Genomic DNA, 17,781 nt, shown 5'->3' with positions numbered 1-17,781 from the left:
TGTGGAAGCAGAAGAAGTTTTCTTTTCCCAGATAGGTTCCTGTTTCTGCAGCGGTTTTCTCAATACTGTCAATCAAGAGAGACTGGACTTACAAGAGCTTTACATCCCTCTGTCTTCTGACTTAGGTGGTCTCAGATGGCTTTGTCTGGTGGTGTAAGAACACAGTGGCAGAACCGAGACACACTGCCTTGTCCAGAAAAAAAAAAATAAAAGAAGCAGGAAACTTCTTTTTCCTGCAGGCAGTGAGTGTATCTGCAGCATTTTGTTTCTTTCGAAAATCACGCTTGCATCTCCTATAAACTGTAAACTGTGGTTCTGATTTTGACCTGGATCCAGTCTGATTTTGCTCAGCCGTCAGTGGCATGGGCTGCACAAACAACCCTTTGGTACTGGGCTTTCTGTGGAAGAAGCCCCTGGGCGAGTCAGCTTCCCTCTTTTGCCTCTCATGCATCTGCCTCTTGGGACTTTAGATCTCTAATCCCTTCTGATTTTTATTGCAGAAAGAGGTCTTCTGGCTTCATTTGTTGAATCTGAAAGATGATGCCTAACACTGTGTCTGGCTCTAATGAATTTGGTGATTATCACTGATCTCAGAGCAGCTGTAAGAGCTCTTTGTATGGAGACTACTAAAACCTCAAAGAAAAAGAAGATCTGATTATTATAAACATACATTAAGCTTAGTACCTGTAAAAAGCAGTAGCAAAGCAAGTGAAATTTAGGCAAAAATTTATGACACAGACTAAAATATGCTGAGCTGCAACCTTAAAGCTGTCTGTTAGTCTGGCTAGTATGGGGGACCGGGGCTTACACGGGAGTTTCCAGGCTGAAGATGTGAATCTGCATAGTGAAACCTAAACAATATAGCATTAAGTGCCACACGAAATAATAAATAACCCATCCCAAGGTCTGATCAACTGCTTAAAGGGTATAATTTTCTCTGCAGATGGCTTAACAGCAAGTGTGAAAACGTTTTGCTGGGCCTTTCTTTCCATTACCTCCACTAGCAGGTCTGGTTCAAAGGTGCAGTGAGCGTCAGACCCTGTGTTTATGGTGAAATCAAAAGGGAAGTAAAACCCAGCAGATGCCTCTGGATCCACCCCTCAAGTCTGTACCACATCATGTTAGCTAAAAGATCTCACATTACATCTGAGAAGAACTAACACTTTATGTTGCTCACAGATGATATCTCTATGAATATACTTTACCAATTTTAACTGCCGGACCTCTAACCTAGAAAAATAATCTTTGTTTTCCCAATAGAGGTGAAACTTTTGGTTGTTTAGTTCCTCCTCCTCCCTGGTTCACCTAGCCTCTTTACATCTTTTCAATTTATAAAATGCTTTGGGATCATTCTGGGAGAAACTCTCCATGCAGTATAACCACTCTAGCTTGTAAAGCAAACACAGAAAAAAATGGCCTGTTTGTCATAAACAAGCTGTCTGCAAATTCGTCATATGCAATCTATGCACTGGATCTTATTCAGGACTGCAAGAATTGGTGGTTTGTTTTATACTGATGGGCACTGTTGCCAGGGATTCCATCCCAATATAGATGTTTGTAATACACATCGTGTGTCAGTCTCTTCAGTCAGTTGTCGGTAATAGAGTTTGAAAGGCATATAGTGACAGTATAAATGCATATGGTATATCTGAATATTTTGTTAGAAGGCTGATGGGTCCTGGCTGCTTATGATGCTACATGAACTCCCATGCAACCTGCTATTTTATAAACTCTGTCTTCTGAACTGGAAAGAGACTAGTCATACTGGTCTTCCTTGATTGTTAGCTGAGAGAAATCTGGAGGGCAACTCATTTGAACTGTCTTTGACCATTATCTTAAAACGGGATGAACTTTTCTCCGTATTTCTCTCCATCGATTATGCAAACAAGCCTCAGACAATTAGTTTAACACGTAGAGTTAAATACAATTGCTTAAACATAGACCCTGGACTGTTCTGGTTGACCTCTAACTTCTGGGTGCAGCATCCCTTGGATTCTTTGTGGTATCTGCCAGCCTGTCACCAATAATCTAGAGTATCTCAGTGGCACTAGATGCTTGCAGATGGGCAGCTGAAAGTCCTAAGACTCACCTGGGCTAAGCTCAGTGTCTGGGAGAATTCCTCAGCAGACCACAAACAAGCAATTATTTTCATTTGAATTGTGGAAGGACATGACATCTGGCCTCCAGTGGCAGATGCAAAAAACAGGCATCTCCGTAAAGTCCTGTGCTGCACATTCGAGCTCTGTGTGGGAGTCTCCAAAATGCAAGGACACTTCAAGTGTTGTCAGACTTCTATTTTCAGGTAACTGACTCAAGCCACTACATGTCTAAATTTAGGTTTTTACATATGAGATAGGTGTCTAAGCTTTGAGAGCTATTGGTTGACCAGATATAGACATTTATTTCATCTCTTTCTCAACCACTAAGTGTATTGACTAGACCTCCACTCTCCATAGTGGGAACTTGGGCATTTCTCTCACATACGGGCATCTAAAATTAGATGTCTTAATCCTTGAGCCAAAACACACCACTAAATTTTAGATTCCTAATTAGGATGAATTAATTGAAAAATACAGGATCTTTGTACCATTTTTGAGCCTTCTTATGCTTTAATCTATCCTTACTTGAACTGCGTAAATGACCAGACTGCTTTCTGCTGGCCAAGATTTTGATGAATTGCAGGAATTATACAAAAAAATCAGGAACTTTTCCTGGATTTCCTTGGAGAAAACACCAGTTTTATGTATATGGAGACTTGTTTTTTCGTTATGAATGGTCAGAAAACACCAATTAAAACTTCAAAACATGGATTGCTCTGTTTCCTTGTCAACGGTAGCTAAGTGACAGAAGTAATAAGAAATAGCTACAGAATACATAGCAACAGAGGCTTATTTACTCCAGCAGGCTAACAGTATCGTCCAGACCTGGCAAAGCATTTGGGTAGCCTTCCTACCAGAGGTTCATGCCAACATCCTGCTAAGCTTGAGCAACAACATCTGAATCAGGTATCCTTTGGCTGATCTGACATGGTGAGCAAATGTAATTTTCAGCTCTCTGCAGTTGCCTATTTGGACTTCATCATGTTGAAAATGTTTACTAATGCTTTTGCTTTTTTGTTTTCGTTTTGTTTTGTTTTTAAGGAATACCAGTAAAGGTTTGATTACCAGGTACAGATAAGTCTAGTGAAATTGAAAGACTGTAACCATGACATGAATATGAAAATGTGCAGGAAGCAGAACATTGGTGAGACAAGATAGGATGGAAGTGGCAAAAAGTTTCCAAATGATTATGTTAGGACTGAAAATACTCATTCTTGCATAATTTAAGGTATAATAAATTGTATCTCCCTCCAGAAAGAGTCTTCTGAAGAGTGGTGATGTGAAAACAGTGTTTCTTTGTCTAAGTTGCTTATGTTCTCAGAAATATGGGATATGATTTCTTCAAAGCATCACATATATTCCATTTCAACAGCTAGAAAGGTAGTGAAAGCACATCCCTTTCCATTTTACATGAAAGAAACTGGGACAGAGAGGGCCAAACCAAATCAGTATTTAAACTCCTACTTCCTTTTGAAATCATATAGCAATATCTTTGGAGTTGTAGCTATAAAGTTTAAAAGCATGACTCAGAGTACTCACTTTCACATCATAATGGTCAAAAATCAATTTCATTTATTGTATGCTGGTTGTTAAGCAGGTAGAGTGCCTGATTCTCATGTCTGAGTCTCTATGGGAATTGTTCAAGAGTCATCTGCCACCCGTAGACAATTTTGAGAACATGCCTGCATTGTGAAAATGGCTCAATCCTTGTACTGAGACCGAGCCTCCCATTCATCTTACTGACTATATGAATGCATGGTCCTATCTGGAGGGAGATGAAAGGTCTCGCTCCACGATATTGAAAGTTTTATTGAAAGGACAATCTTAGTTTCACAAGGCCTAGTTCTTAAAAGCTGAATGATGCTGAACCCTCGAGGTTTCATTCCAAGTGATAAACTTAGCGGCCACAGCTAGATCCTCTAAAAAATACAGGCACAAAACAGTCTATACCAATTAGATGAGGACCTGGTTGTGCGGTTTTTCTTTTTTGCTTAATATAGACAATAATTGCATTTCAACTTGTACCTTGAATAACAGAGTGGTGAAACGCATTTTATGTTTAGAAATTGTTTGATGATGTCTAAGTATATGATGGGTCTGACTGCATTCTAATGCCTTAGGTCAGACAGCTCATGATTGTCTTGTACTTTCTGAGCTCAGGCATCATGGAAATTTGCAGTGAGATTGGTGTGACTCTAAGCTTAGGCAATCCCTTCAAAACATCTTCCTGGAATTCAAGGTTTTAAGTTCATTCAAAGCCCCATTTGGACGCTGAAATAAACAGTCTGGAACACATCTCAAGTGCTTTGCTCAAGGTCATCTGAGAAGAGTTCAATGGAGCTTGGAAATGAGCCCAGATCTCTGCTTAGCTCTAGCCATAGATCCATCCATTTTCATTCCACAGCCGCATAATAGGGATTTGGAAAACTATTCTAAAACCTCAAGAACTGAATAGATATCAAAATCCTTCTGCATGTATTTAGAACCATCCTACAGATTTCAGTGAACGAATATATTCTTTCTTACAACAAATTGAATTGTTAAAAACCTATAGAAATCTCTCATTGCTTGTTAAAGTAAGTACAGCTTTCTCATAAATATTGTAGAGATACATGCAGAGGGTTAAAAGCAATGGCTCAGTGGTCTGGAATTAAATCTGTCGCAGGTATATAATTTAGTGTGACATTAATTGGGTGGTGGGGAAGCATAAATGAGGAACACAATGCATATACATTGGAATTTTTGGTTAAAGAAGGAACACTGTAAATGCTAACCTCAGCAACCCAAATCAAAGAGGGCAGGGAGGAGGGGAAGAAAGGAGAAAAAAATAACACAAAACCAAACCCAAAATACCACTACGATACACACAAAAAAAGAAATCAACAAGAAAATTGCATCTCATTTCTTCAGGAGGAATTTTAAATTAGTAACCAAGGATATCTTTCATCTGAAAGACATTGCTTTAGCTCTGAAGCTGTAGGGTTACCTAAATCTAAGTTGCCATAGATCAGCTCGTCTTTATAACTCTGCCTACATGCTCTCCTGATCTGGTGCAAGTAGAAGGCAACTGAAATTTAAGGGCACCAGTTGTTTGCTTCTGCTATTAAACAGACAAAGAAAGTGACTATGGGAAAACACACGCAGACTGATTGGTACTTACATGAGGTGGGCAAGTGGATCTGCACAAGCAGTATTCAGATAGATACTCCAGTCTACCATTAAGGAACAAACAGTGACATGCTGTGTCGTAAGTGATCCAGTGTGTAACTTTATTGTCAATGTGACTTTAATACCAAAAACTGCACAAACTGCTGAAATATCTCAGCATCTGTTACAACAAGCAATGATATAGGTCATGAACATGCAAGATATGATTTTCACGCTATCTCATGGGAATCCGGTCCCTCTTATCCTTTCTTATTGGCATGCGGTAGATCGGTCTTTGATGATGTTAGTTCAAGATCTTTCTTTTTTTGTCAGGGTCGCTATAGACAGAAAGCCTTCATTTTGTATTTCCTCCTACTTGTTGCAGTGTGTAAGTTTGTTCAATTTGGTTTTCATCACCAATTATTTAGTTAAAATACAAGTAATATTTTTTTTTATTACAAGTTCACTTTCTTTTTCTGAGTTTGTTGCCCATGACCTCTCTGTTCAAGCCGTTTTGAAGCCTAGAAATTCCTGCCATTGGCTAAGCAAAGTCCATTGCAATAAATGTTGTATTGTAAAAGACTTTTGGAAAACTCTGTCTGCACAGAAGCTTAGATTTCTGAGCAAAGTTCCATCACTGATTCATACCTGCTCTCATTTGCCATTGAGTATGCCCATGTGGCAACAATGTATTACTGAAGTTTAGGCATGTGTTGTTAAATCTTAGCATTTTGACCATGAGATTGAATCCACTGGTGATCAACGTCAGCAACAGAGCTGTCAGTGCCAAATCAGAGTCACTGAAAGTCCAAAACCACCTTACATGACTCAATAAGATATTGTTGGTGCACCAAGAACATCTTTCATGATGTTCAGCAATCGCAACTCTTTAATTTTCCCATTCTCGGTTTACATTGGATAACCGGTATTGGTGTGCAGTAAATATGTGAAGAATAGATAAGAGCTAGCAGGGTGGGTACGATCTTATGGGAATTGAAGTGTCATTGATAATATAGTACCTGGGGCCACAGGAGAACCATGAAGTCTCCTCTTTTCTCAAGAAACCTTATTCTAGCCCCTTACATCACGAGGATTAGCAAAACATCTGCTTCAAATGGAAAAAAAAAAAAAAAAAAAAAAGTACAAAAACCTCCCCTGCATTGCACAACATCTTTATCTTATTAACTGACTCCGTGCACCATGAGAAACCAAAAGCTACAAATTGTGGAATTTTCCAGTGGAAAAGAGAAAATATTAAGACTATTGTGAGTGTCATAAGACTCTTCTGCCCTAATGATATATACTCCTGGCTTAGGAGAGGGTTTACTGTGCTGTTTGGGTTTGTGGTTTTTTCCCTCTCTCTCTTTCTCTCTAATTCTGATTTTTAAGGTGTTACAGGTGAAATGGATATTCAGTCACATCCTGGATGATTAAGTCATTTCACCTATCTGCTGTGCCTTTGGGATCTTTTTTTGTCTGTTATGTTTGGGGTAGGATCTGTCTCCTATGTGTAATAGCTACTGCTATGGGACTTCGGTCTCTGTGAGGGATATTAAATGCTGCCATAATACAGGCGTTAAGTGTGCCTGCAGTTAGGCAAGGATAATCTCTCACTGAAAAGTAGGGAAAAGAGTAAATTCAATGCCCTACCATATTAATTTGCACAGTCCCATTTTTGGAGATTAATCTTAAATTATTTTGAATTGCAAATCCAACTGTACTTTAATTATTATTATGACCTCCACTCTGTGGCACACAGTTCAATCTATACAACCAGAGTCTATGGTAAATTACTGGACTGGTGCTGTAGATGATACACCACGATACAGAGCCTTGCCCTATATCTGTAGATAAAGACATGCATGCACATGCACATTTTGACTAGCCACAACCTCCTAATAATACAGATTTATTCTCCTTTTGTTGTGCTTTTTTGGCTTCCCTTGTCTCTCTAGATAGGATAGCAAGGACTCAGTGACTTGCTGGAGGAAATCTGTAGAGTATGTTAATTTCTGTGGAACTTAGGCGGCCTCATAAGTCTTCGAGATTAATAAGAATCTGGGAAGTATCTATCTTCTGGTGATGCTTTCATTTGCGCAGTAATAAAGCTAGCCTTTCTTGTTTAATAAAAACAATGAGGAAACAAATGGGTGTGCAGGCATTGGAACTTTTGAGGAATTAATTCAAAAGCACGAAGGAAAGTTTTTTATCATGCTGTAAGCACCAGAAAGGTGAAAATTACTCTTCCCTGGAGCTCTTACCCTCTGTGCACCTTATCTCTAAGTTACAGCAAAATCAAGGCAAAATCCTGAGAAGGTGCTAAGTGTCTCTTGGAAAGTACTGATCATTATCCTGAAAGGTGATGAGCAGGTTTCACTGAGATCATCAGGAACTTGGGAGAGTTTTTCAGGATTCATTTTCTTTCCTTGCCCACTGGAACAACATCCTAGTTGCATATGCTGTTTTCATTCACATGAAATTTCTGTGGAAACTTTCAACTTCAGTGACAATTCTGTGGAAATTTTTCCCCCCCTTTTTTTTTTTTTAATTATTTTTTTGTTTAGGAGAGACGGCAGTGATTTCCCTTGGCTGCTCAGTTCCTCCCCCTTACTCCCTCCAAAGGTTCTTGTCAGTTTAACTTTTGGTGCACAGACAGACAACTGACAAAAGTGGGAGCCTTGCAGCAGGCAAGGGGCCAGGGGCTGAGCACCCACCTCCCTTCCAGCTTCCAGCCTCCCTACAGCTCCAGCTGCCAGGGAGGCACAAACCCAAGTTGCTCAGCATCCCCACATCTCCTGCAACTCTGGCTGCCAGAGAGCTGGAGCAGAGTGAGAACTCGTAAAAGCAAATTTTTTTGCCCCTCAGAGAAGGAATTTTGGCAGTTAAAACGGTTTAAATTCATTTAGGCATCAGGATTTAGAAAAAAAAAACTTGCAGAACTTTGTTTTCCCTAGGTATAAATTAATGCACTTATTATATTAAAAAATATTTTGATTACTCGATGTACGGAGAAGGATGTACACAGATCTTCATATTCTCTTTAGGTTGTCTTTATGTCTAGCCATCTGTAGGTTCTATTCACAGATTTCTTGTATTCTTAAAGATGTGTTCCTAAAACTGTCATAAGGACTGTGCACCTCTGACAATAGTGGATACACAGTGACACAGTCCTCTGCCTGTGGCTAAGAACTGCCCAAACCTCCGTACAGATACCACTTCCTAAGCTCAGTTTCAGGATGAAAACAGCTGCCTACAGTGGCCATACACAGTACCAGGAATGAAAGGATAGTGCAGCCGTTACCTGGGGAGGGTACTGAGCCTCCTTATATTGCTGTAATGGCACTTGATGATCTCAGGTAATGTGTTACTCTTCAGTTTTTACAATAATTTCTCTTAGAGAATACAGACCAATCTGATACTTAACATACTTCAGGCAGTCCATATTTTTTACCACTTGGAACTGTCATAGGTGGAACTTTAAGGTACAGCAGATTATTGCTTGATTTGAGCTGCATGCATATATTGTCTTTCTATTTCAGAGCTGGGCTCTGATCCTTTCAGTGGCTGATTATCTAAGTTCCCTGTCCCTGAACTGAAATTTGTATAAGAGGCAATAAAATTCTTATTTTTGGTAATGTTTTGGCAACCTGAGAGATAAATTCATTTGGTTTATTATTCTTCCCTGCAGCAGTTTCAACCAATCTTGCTCTGCATGCCTACAAAACATTGTCCAATGGCCAGACCTGTCCTGTGAGTTGCTGAGATTTGTTCTCATTTCTTTGGTTTTGCAGCTGGATCATGTTACCGGCAGTGTTAATTCTCTGTGTAATTCGTACTGTGGTATTATCAAGGATGCTCCAGCTTTTTCTGGATGGAGAACACAGGGAAATCTTTACACATGTAGGAACAGAGTTACTATCAGGAAGTGTTGTCTTTGCTTCTGTTTTGGAATTGATACTACAGCACAGGTCTGGGTCAGGATATTATGTTTGTAAGCCTATTACAGTGGATCTATTTTGGCCCTGACTTTAACCTTCACTTAATAAAAATGTGTTCTAGCCACAGGCTATGAGTTCTCTTGACTAGCAAAGGTAGGGACCTTTGCAATGCAATAAAACAGGGAGGAAATATTGTGATAGATAGCACAGCTTCTGCTCTCCCCCTCCCATCTTCTTGCACCCTGAAGGGAAACTTTTATTTTAGAAATAAACAATTTGAAACATAAATCAGTTTTTCTTTAATCAAGTCTACCTTTTAAATGTTCTTAAATAAAATACTACTTAAAATGGGTAATTTTACATGAAGTGGGAGAGAGATAATGAAAGAACATACAGTATATCAGACTGAATTAGCTTTTCATGCTATGAGATGTAAACAAATCTATTTAATTAGAACACCTTGTTCTTATTACATCCAGAGTAATTTTTTTCATACAGGCAGAAAGAAAAAATAAGCTTTGGCAGCAAATTTCCACAATACCACAAAAAGTCGCTGACTAAAATGGGCTAATTTTTTCTCATTCTTATGTTGTTTGAATTGGGATCTAAAAGTCAAGCACTCCATCACAAAGATGATCCCCAGGACACTTACACACATTCCTATATATCAACGTTGATTTGAAACCCTTCTTTTCTACTTCATCAGCAAAGACAACAGATGTGCACTCGTACAGCGAGAAATTGGTCCTTTCGTAACTTGCTTAGGTCATGCATATACAGACCAAAACTCGACCGCAAGGATCTCTTCTTTAAACCAAAACCATGAGATCCCCAGGACTGCTCATCTCTGGTGTAATCTATCAAAGTTTCACTGTTATTCTATCTGTGTAACCCAGAAGAAACTAATTATTTTCACTTCTTTGCCTTTGTTTTCTCTCCTTTATAAGGTGGAATGAAATCTGGAGAGGCATCAGAAGGAAAAAGTGAGGTTGTGTGCTCAAGGGCTTTATTCAACCCCATAAACTCTAAGATCACCTTTATCTTTCCTCTCTAGTAGCCGTACAAGGAGCCCACTTGGCTGTACAGGCTCATTAGTCACAACAGAAAGGCAGCACAAGGTCCCACAGTGACAAGCTGCCACCTAAATCTGTGTAATGTGCCGTGCTAAAATGCTGTACACTGGCTTGCAGCAAGATCTCTGTTCCTTGCTAAAGGATGTTTCCACTTTTTTCTGAATTCTGTAGCTGGATTTACCACCCTTCTGGCCCATCCCTTCCTGGATCTGCATTTTAAAATGTGTAGTTCCCTGGCCACACATATCCAAAGCCTCAAATGGGCAATAGAGTCACACAAGCAGTATCTGAGGATATTATCTATAATGTTAGACCTCTAGACTAGTCACCACATGAAGGTTCTTAGGCCAACTTTATGGTAGGTTGAACTACTAAACACCAATCTCGTACACGGCAACAAGTTCTGTCCAAATGGACTACCGCTACAAGAAAGTTTCCTTCACTGTTGTGGTGAGAAGGTTTCATGGGATCTGAGCAAAGAAATGGGAGAGTTTTATTTCGTGAATAAGAGCTACAAAATAGTGTTCATCTCAAAGTGTTCCTGACCTGCATGAATAGCAGCTGTACACATAAGTTTAGACTATTTGTAAGAAAATGTCATGTTTTATATGACAATCCAGCTACCCTATAAAGATTCCAAATGCCGTGCACTGTGGTCTTCATTAGTGGCAGCAACATTAACTTTTATCAAAATCAATTCCAATTCGGACAAGAACTGGCATCTCCTCTTGGTAAAATGTATTGAGTCCAGACCAATGAAATAACCAGTTTCACTGGAACTGTCCAGGACTACAGGAACCATCTTCTTATTCTCATCAGATCCCTCAGGCCTTTCTTGTGCTCTGTATTTTAATTCAAAACATGCAATTATTTCCAGTCCTTCCCTCTCATATGATAGCTATCCAAATTCACCCTTCCACCAGAAAAGCCTGAAGAAAAGTGATCCGACCAGGTGTTTGCATGAGGCTGCAAAACACCGTGAAGGAAGTATTTCTTCATCCCATAATGCATCTTGATTTTTTTTCCAAGTCTGCTAGATAGCCATGCTACAGCCCAATGCCATAAGTCTGTGGAATTAGACTAAGTAGCGGTTTACTAATCAGGAGATTTGAGTATTATTCGTCTTTTGACCAGAGAGATGCTGTGCCTGCTGGAAAAAATCTCTTCCCCACACTTCTTTTCTTTCCTCCCACTTTTCCTTTGCCCTGCCTCTTTGTATGGCCATCTATCCAAGGTAGTTTGCTTTGTTCCATACTGATCACCAGCAGAACCCAGTCTCATCTGAGTTGTCTAGACGCAATCGTTGCCGAAATAATAATAATCACTCTGAAAGCAAACTGCAATATTTTTCTACCAATGTGTTGCCTGTTTTGTATTCTTTCAGCTTTGTCAGTTACATTAGTGATGCTCGGAGGCAAAACAAAAAGCTGATCATCGTACCACTGTTAGAGGTTATTAATGACTTTTAAACAATTGTCATTGAACTTAAATGTTTCTGTAAGTGAGGGATTAATAGTCTTGACCCAATAGATATCTCAGTTGCTGGCACACCACTTATAGGCAAACTGTCAGTGATGTCTGGCCTCTAAAGTCTCCATCTGGAGAAGAAGCCAAGAAACATAAGACACTCTTGTCAGAACTACCTTCCTCACTCCTGTCCAGGATCTAGAGCTCACTTTGTCAGTCCTCCAGTCTACTGTCTGTAATTCAGCCTACTCTCATGTCCCATTCATATTCCTTATATTTTTCCCATATGCAAATCAAAATATGCCGTCCCCATCATGTCTAACACCTGCCCTTTATTTTCCTGTCTCTTCCATCATAAGTATTTTCAAAGGAATACAATGACAACACTGGTCTAATGCATCAAGGACAGAGGATACTTTGAGGAGCAGTTTGATATGGTCAAGCAGCACATTATACCCAACTTAAATCCTAGGTAGCAAGAGAAGCCAATGTGAGCTTACAGTGAAATCTGGTGCCTGAACAGGATGCTTCATTATTAAAGTGGCCCAGCATAATAGGATAATGATGTTAATAGAAAAATGACACCCTTGTATTGGATTCATCCAGTTTGTGTGCCTTTCCAAGCTCTGGGAAGGTAAATAAATGTTGTTACATTCATTTCACAGGAGTCTTACCCGTGAAACTTTAGTGTAGAAAGGTTGAGTTATTTTCTTCAGATTTATAAAAGATGCTCATGGCAGAATAGAGATATTAATTCACCTCTTTTTTGAATCTTGATGACTGGTCTTTATTTCCTCTTTTTCTCTGTAATTGCAAGTCTCTAAATTTTCATTAATTCCCAGAGGATAAGAGTTTTTTGTAAGGTAAAAAGCTCAATGTTTTTACTGGCTGCCTGAGAAACGTGGTTTAATCAGATGATTCTAAAACCAAAACCCAAGTGTCTTCCAGTGACTTATTACCTTCCCTCTGGTCTTACTGCTCTTCTGAGTATTTGTCTGTGAAAAAAAACACTCATTTTCTCTTCTCTCAGGCGTCTGCAATCCTTGCCCCATGTTACCACTTCTGCTTGGTCCACATCCCTGAAACCTTTTTCTTGTTTCTTAACTCTCCATCCATAAAAGAATGAACTCACTTCTTCATTACCCCCAAAGAAGAAAATTTCCTTTCTTAGAAGCACAGCAAGAAATAAAACCCAAATCTGAACAAAAACAATGGCCCTTTCCTACTGTGATGTGCAAAATACTTTCCTGAGGCAAGTATCATCTCCCTCAATTTAACTGAAGCTCATTTGCAGGCACTTATCTATTCATAGTGGATGGGCAGTGAGCAGAGACAGGGCTGCCTGTCACCAAGATGAATAGACAGATGGTGGGAACAAAAATGGTCACATTTGGTCTGAGCTAGGGGTGCCATTTTTAAGGTCAGGCCTTCGTCTTGTAGTGGTCAGGAGGAGGCCTGTGATGATGATGATGATGATGATGATGATGATGACAGTGCATTTGGAATGGTGCTGCTATTTGTTTATGATGTTTTTTGCACAGGAGGTACCAATTTTAGCAAACACAGGAGGAAAGCAATTGAGTTAGCCCTACAGCAGTATCTGAGGATCTTCTTATCTGCATCGATGACTCTCTTTTTACCCACTGCACATCAGAGTTTAGATGCTGAAATGAAAGCTGTTTTCTTTCCTGAGGAAACAATGAGCACTTCTTAGATATTTCCAAATTTCTTTCCATCTCTTGTTGGAAACACTACCTCTAACTCCATCAGAGATTTACCTGCAAGTTTGAGCCATGCATTAGTTAGAATAGCCAGATCCTTCCAGGTGCTTAGCCCAGTGTGACAGACCTTTTATGAAAGTTGTTTTATTTGGAAGTTTGGCAAGTACCACTATTCTCAGATGACTGGAGGCAGTTCTCCCTTGTTGAACTTCACACTTCAAATAAATGGTCTCCTCCCTTTTCTTCCCCATTTGCAACCGTGTACAGATGATGATAGATCACTAACACACTCTTTAGGTGCTAAAAGTTGATGGAGATTTGCAAAACACAGACATGACTTGTTGATTTACCTTGAACTGAGACTGAGTATAAAAAAGTTCTAAACATCTCCAGCAAGTGCAAAGACTGGAAGATAATTAGATTTCTCTTTATCAGCCGCCTTAGAACAGGCCATCGGTGTTCAGTGCATTTTCCTTATTAATTGGAGACTAAAACTTGACTTGAACCAGAAAAGAAATATTTATTTACAGGTTAGAGATATGCTTTACATAGGAAATAAAAAGCGGCTAACTCTACAATCTTATAAGAATAAATGAGGAGGAAGGCTGATAAAAAACGGAGAAAAACACATTTTTCTCACAGTTGTGTTTTACATATGACCTCTTCAGAATGTGATTAAGAAATAAAAACAAACAAAAAAACTCCTTCCTTCTGTTATATGTCGTGTACTTCTATTCATATAGAAATAGCAATTTGGATTACTCCTATGTTAGCCCATTTTAAAATGTAAATCTGCATTTCTATGTATTTAGTTTTAAATATCAGAAGTCAGGTTCAGCAATGTGGTGTCAGGAAAAGGGTTCCTTTCCCGAGTGGGAAATACATCAAGCTGTTCTAATCCCATCATGGTTCTACGGCAGCATAGAATTTGAGAGTGGAAAGAACCAAAAGATGGTGTGACCTAGAATAGTTTGTGACACAAGGTAAAGAAGAGAAAATAGAACACACTGTCTCTGCCTTACTGTGTGCTTGTCCATACCAATGACTTGTTTCGCTGGATAGGTACCTACATTCTCTGTGTTCATCATGGCCAAAAGAAGAATTAGAACACCAGCCTGCCTGAATATTACCTAACTTCTTACAGTCCCAGGGCTTATTTCTGGAGTTCATGGGAAGTGGAATAAAACAAAGAATATATTTGTTGTGCCTTACGGATGATCTGGAGTTCATTTCTTCACTCTTCTGCAGACACAAAGTGTGACTGAGTCCACCTCTGCCTCCTTCACTGTGGAGCAGGCAAATGTCGTTCCAAATTTTTTGATGTCGTATTTCCTTCCCTTCATCGTGTTTCATCTTCCCTTCATCCCTCCAGAGAATGGCTTCACTCAGTAATTTCCAGTACAATTGTTCCTATGTTTTTGGGCTGTTAAGGGCAACACAACAGTTTCTCCAAGGCAGTATGAGACTCTCTGGCTGCAGACTGCCATGACAATAGGACAAACAACTGAAGGAGCCCATTGCTTCAGAACCAGTTGTTAAGGAAAGGATGGTGTCACCAGTGAAGTCAGCCTCACCTGGTGACTAGTGACACCCATCCCCACGTGTATCTTGGCTACCACCTCCTGGTGGGAAAACGTTTTCATACAAGGCACAAACCACTTCCTGGGGAGAGTATTATTGTCTCATTGGACAGAGTCCAGTACTGGAGGAGGCTGCAGTTTATCAGCTCTGTCCTCACCACTCCACTCAAAGTGTCTGCCCTGTCAGGGGGATTGATGGACTTGGGAAAACCCCCAAACCCATATAACTTGACATTAAAGAGAGGCTGTGAAGCTCTTGCAACCAAGAGTAACTTACAGGGAGACACAGAGAGAAAACTGCTCTGTCTCTTTGGTAGATTACTTTTATTGTGAAGGTGCACAAAGTCATTACTGAAGAAAGGCACAATCTGTTGGAGCTTGGAGGGGGGAGGAAAGGGGAAAGAAACAAAAACAACAACAACAAAAAATAATACACATGATACTCCCTTTCTCTTCTGAGGCTTTTGGAGAATCTCCTGAGGACTGGAGGCAACAGCATAGGTGTTGTGAGAAGGGGACAGTGCACAGGACCCACCTGTAAATTAACTCAGATTAAGAGCTGCAACAAATAGTAATCCTGGGACAGGACTTCACATCGTGCTCTCATAAATTCACCTGGATATCTCTTCCAAGAGTCCTTATATTACAAAGCAGTTTCTTCTGTGAGGCTTATGGCAGACAACAAGTAATGGGGACAGGTGGGAACTCATGGCAGCTCAGCTGGTGAACTGCAACATCGACTCCTGTCCGGCCTGTGAAATTAGATGCAGAGCGGAAAACAGCTCTTTCTACACAAGTTAATGGATTCATGTGGACAGGGCTGTACTAGAAGTCTAGGTTGTTTCTCGGTGTGCTTGGTGCAGCTGTGGCTGGCTCACTAACCATGCAAGAGCTTGCAGACTGCTCAGGTGTATTTACATGGGACTGCTGCAACTACAGTAGGTGGACCTTGTGGCTTTGTACAGTACCCTGCATGGAGAGCAGCCTCACATGGAAATACCCACTGTCGATAACATTGTTGTGCAGCAGCGTAGGTGAGTAAGGGGGACTGAAGGATTTCTTTTTTTTTTTTTTTTGAACCACTACATAAATAGAATCAAGGAAAATATAATGTAATATAAATAAAAACAAATGGCTCAGTCAACTCATCTTTAATGCTTCGCAGTGTGACATCTATTTTGTCTAATGGAATACGACTTTCATACACCAACTGGAAATTTAACCTTGGCCAAAAGTTATGATGTACATTACAATACACTTTTATTATGTTACACTGTATTGTTGTTGTTTTTTTAATCTATTGCTGAGCCCCTAACAGTATGTCTGTGTCGATGAAACTCATCTGTCAAAAGCACAGTAGGGATATTATTATGCAAATGTAACTGGGTCTTCCTTTTGTGGATTTGGGGGTGGGAATTTAATATACTGTCCTAATATTCCAGTCAGAGGGAAAAAAATGTTTATGAAAAATCTTTCTTTTTTTTAAGTCAGGAAAAAAAGTCTAGCTGAATCTGGCTTTTAAAAAGTCAGATCTTTCTCCTCGCCCTTCCCTGTAAGGTCTTTCAGAGTTAATGATACAGTTTCTAATAAAAAATAAAATAAAATACGTGAGAGACTTTTTTTTAAGTGCACCATGAGACAGATAGGTCATTAATATCAGCACTGCTATCTTTTCTATATTACACTCATATTTCAATAACCTACATTTTGGGGATATTATTTTTTTTAACAGGTGCCATTTTGGATTATTTCTTTATTAGGGTTTGTTATAAAATATCCACAAAGGTATGTAGATTTTTTTGGAGAGGCGTGGATGAGGAGGAGATTATTTATTACAGTTCTTAAACATCAGCCCAAATCTATCCATCTAAATTGTCTTGCCTTAGACACATTTTCCATTATTTGTAAAATTAAGCCATTTGTCCATGTGCAGGAAACAGACTAAAATGGAAATAGCCACTGTGTGAAATGAAGTATCTGCATAGCCCTCCCCTGGGCAAGCTCCCAGCCTAAGGAACAGGCACCAGGAGGTTGGTCCCAATCTGATGCATGAAATGAAGTTTGTGCAGCTCTCTAAACCCAGATCACCAGCTGATTTCCTCCCCTAAATTCCAAGGCACCATCTGCTGAAATAACGAAGGCCTCCACTATCAGGCTCACTGAGATGGGAAAGTGTTGTCGTCTTCATCTCTGCAGATGGGGTGCTGAGGAGCAGAACAGCTGAGGGTGTGTTTCTACAAAAAAAATTAAGGTATATTGACAGCATAAGGAAGGGCACACGCTTGCTGGCTAAATTCCCTTAGCACAGGTAATGACAACAAACAACATAGGACAGCAGAAGCCTTAGTGCGGACAATGAGTGTTTATGGACTCTTCACAGTCTGGACAATCCTTTGGATCCTGAGTCTTTCTTCCAGTTTCAGTAAGGTATGATGAAAACTCCTCCTGTTTGGGAATCCTTTCCAATTTCTTTGCATGGGAAGTCATGCAAATTGCATGGTTTTGTTGAGAGATGTTGCCAGTCACATAGATATCACTGTGGACGGGTACATTCTAAAGAACCAATGCCGGTACCAAGAACAGTTCTGGGTATACTTCATAGGATTTACAAGGAATTTAGGCGCCTCATTCCAAAACTGCAACCAAGAAAACGTGAATCTACAGCATCTTTCTTGTGTAAACTCTTTCCTTGTTTGATAAGGAAGTTTTAAAGTATGTAAAGAAAAAAACTGTTTGTTTAGTGCATTCATCAGGAC

At 39.7% G+C, this 17,781-nt stretch overlaps 1 long non-coding RNA gene across 1 annotated transcript in view; it reads left to right on the top strand.

Annotated features, from left to right (window-relative positions):
- Window positions 1-2,890: 2,890 nt before the first annotated feature.
- LOC128850545 (uncharacterized) overlaps window positions 2,891-17,781 on the top strand; it is an 80,217-nt gene continuing 65,326 nt past the window's right edge. The window contains exon 1 of the long non-coding RNA XR_008447977.1: window positions 2,891-3,029. This is a non-coding gene — a long non-coding RNA (uncharacterized LOC128850545). The remainder of the gene's footprint in view (window positions 3,030-17,781) is intronic.

The sequence above is a fragment of the Cuculus canorus genome, chromosome Z, assembly GCF_017976375.1.
Source record: "Cuculus canorus isolate bCucCan1 chromosome Z, bCucCan1.pri, whole genome shotgun sequence".
In the NCBI taxonomy this organism is placed as follows: domain Eukaryota; kingdom Metazoa; phylum Chordata; class Aves; order Cuculiformes; family Cuculidae; genus Cuculus; species Cuculus canorus.
This window is presented reverse-complemented; position numbering and strand designations above follow the sequence as displayed.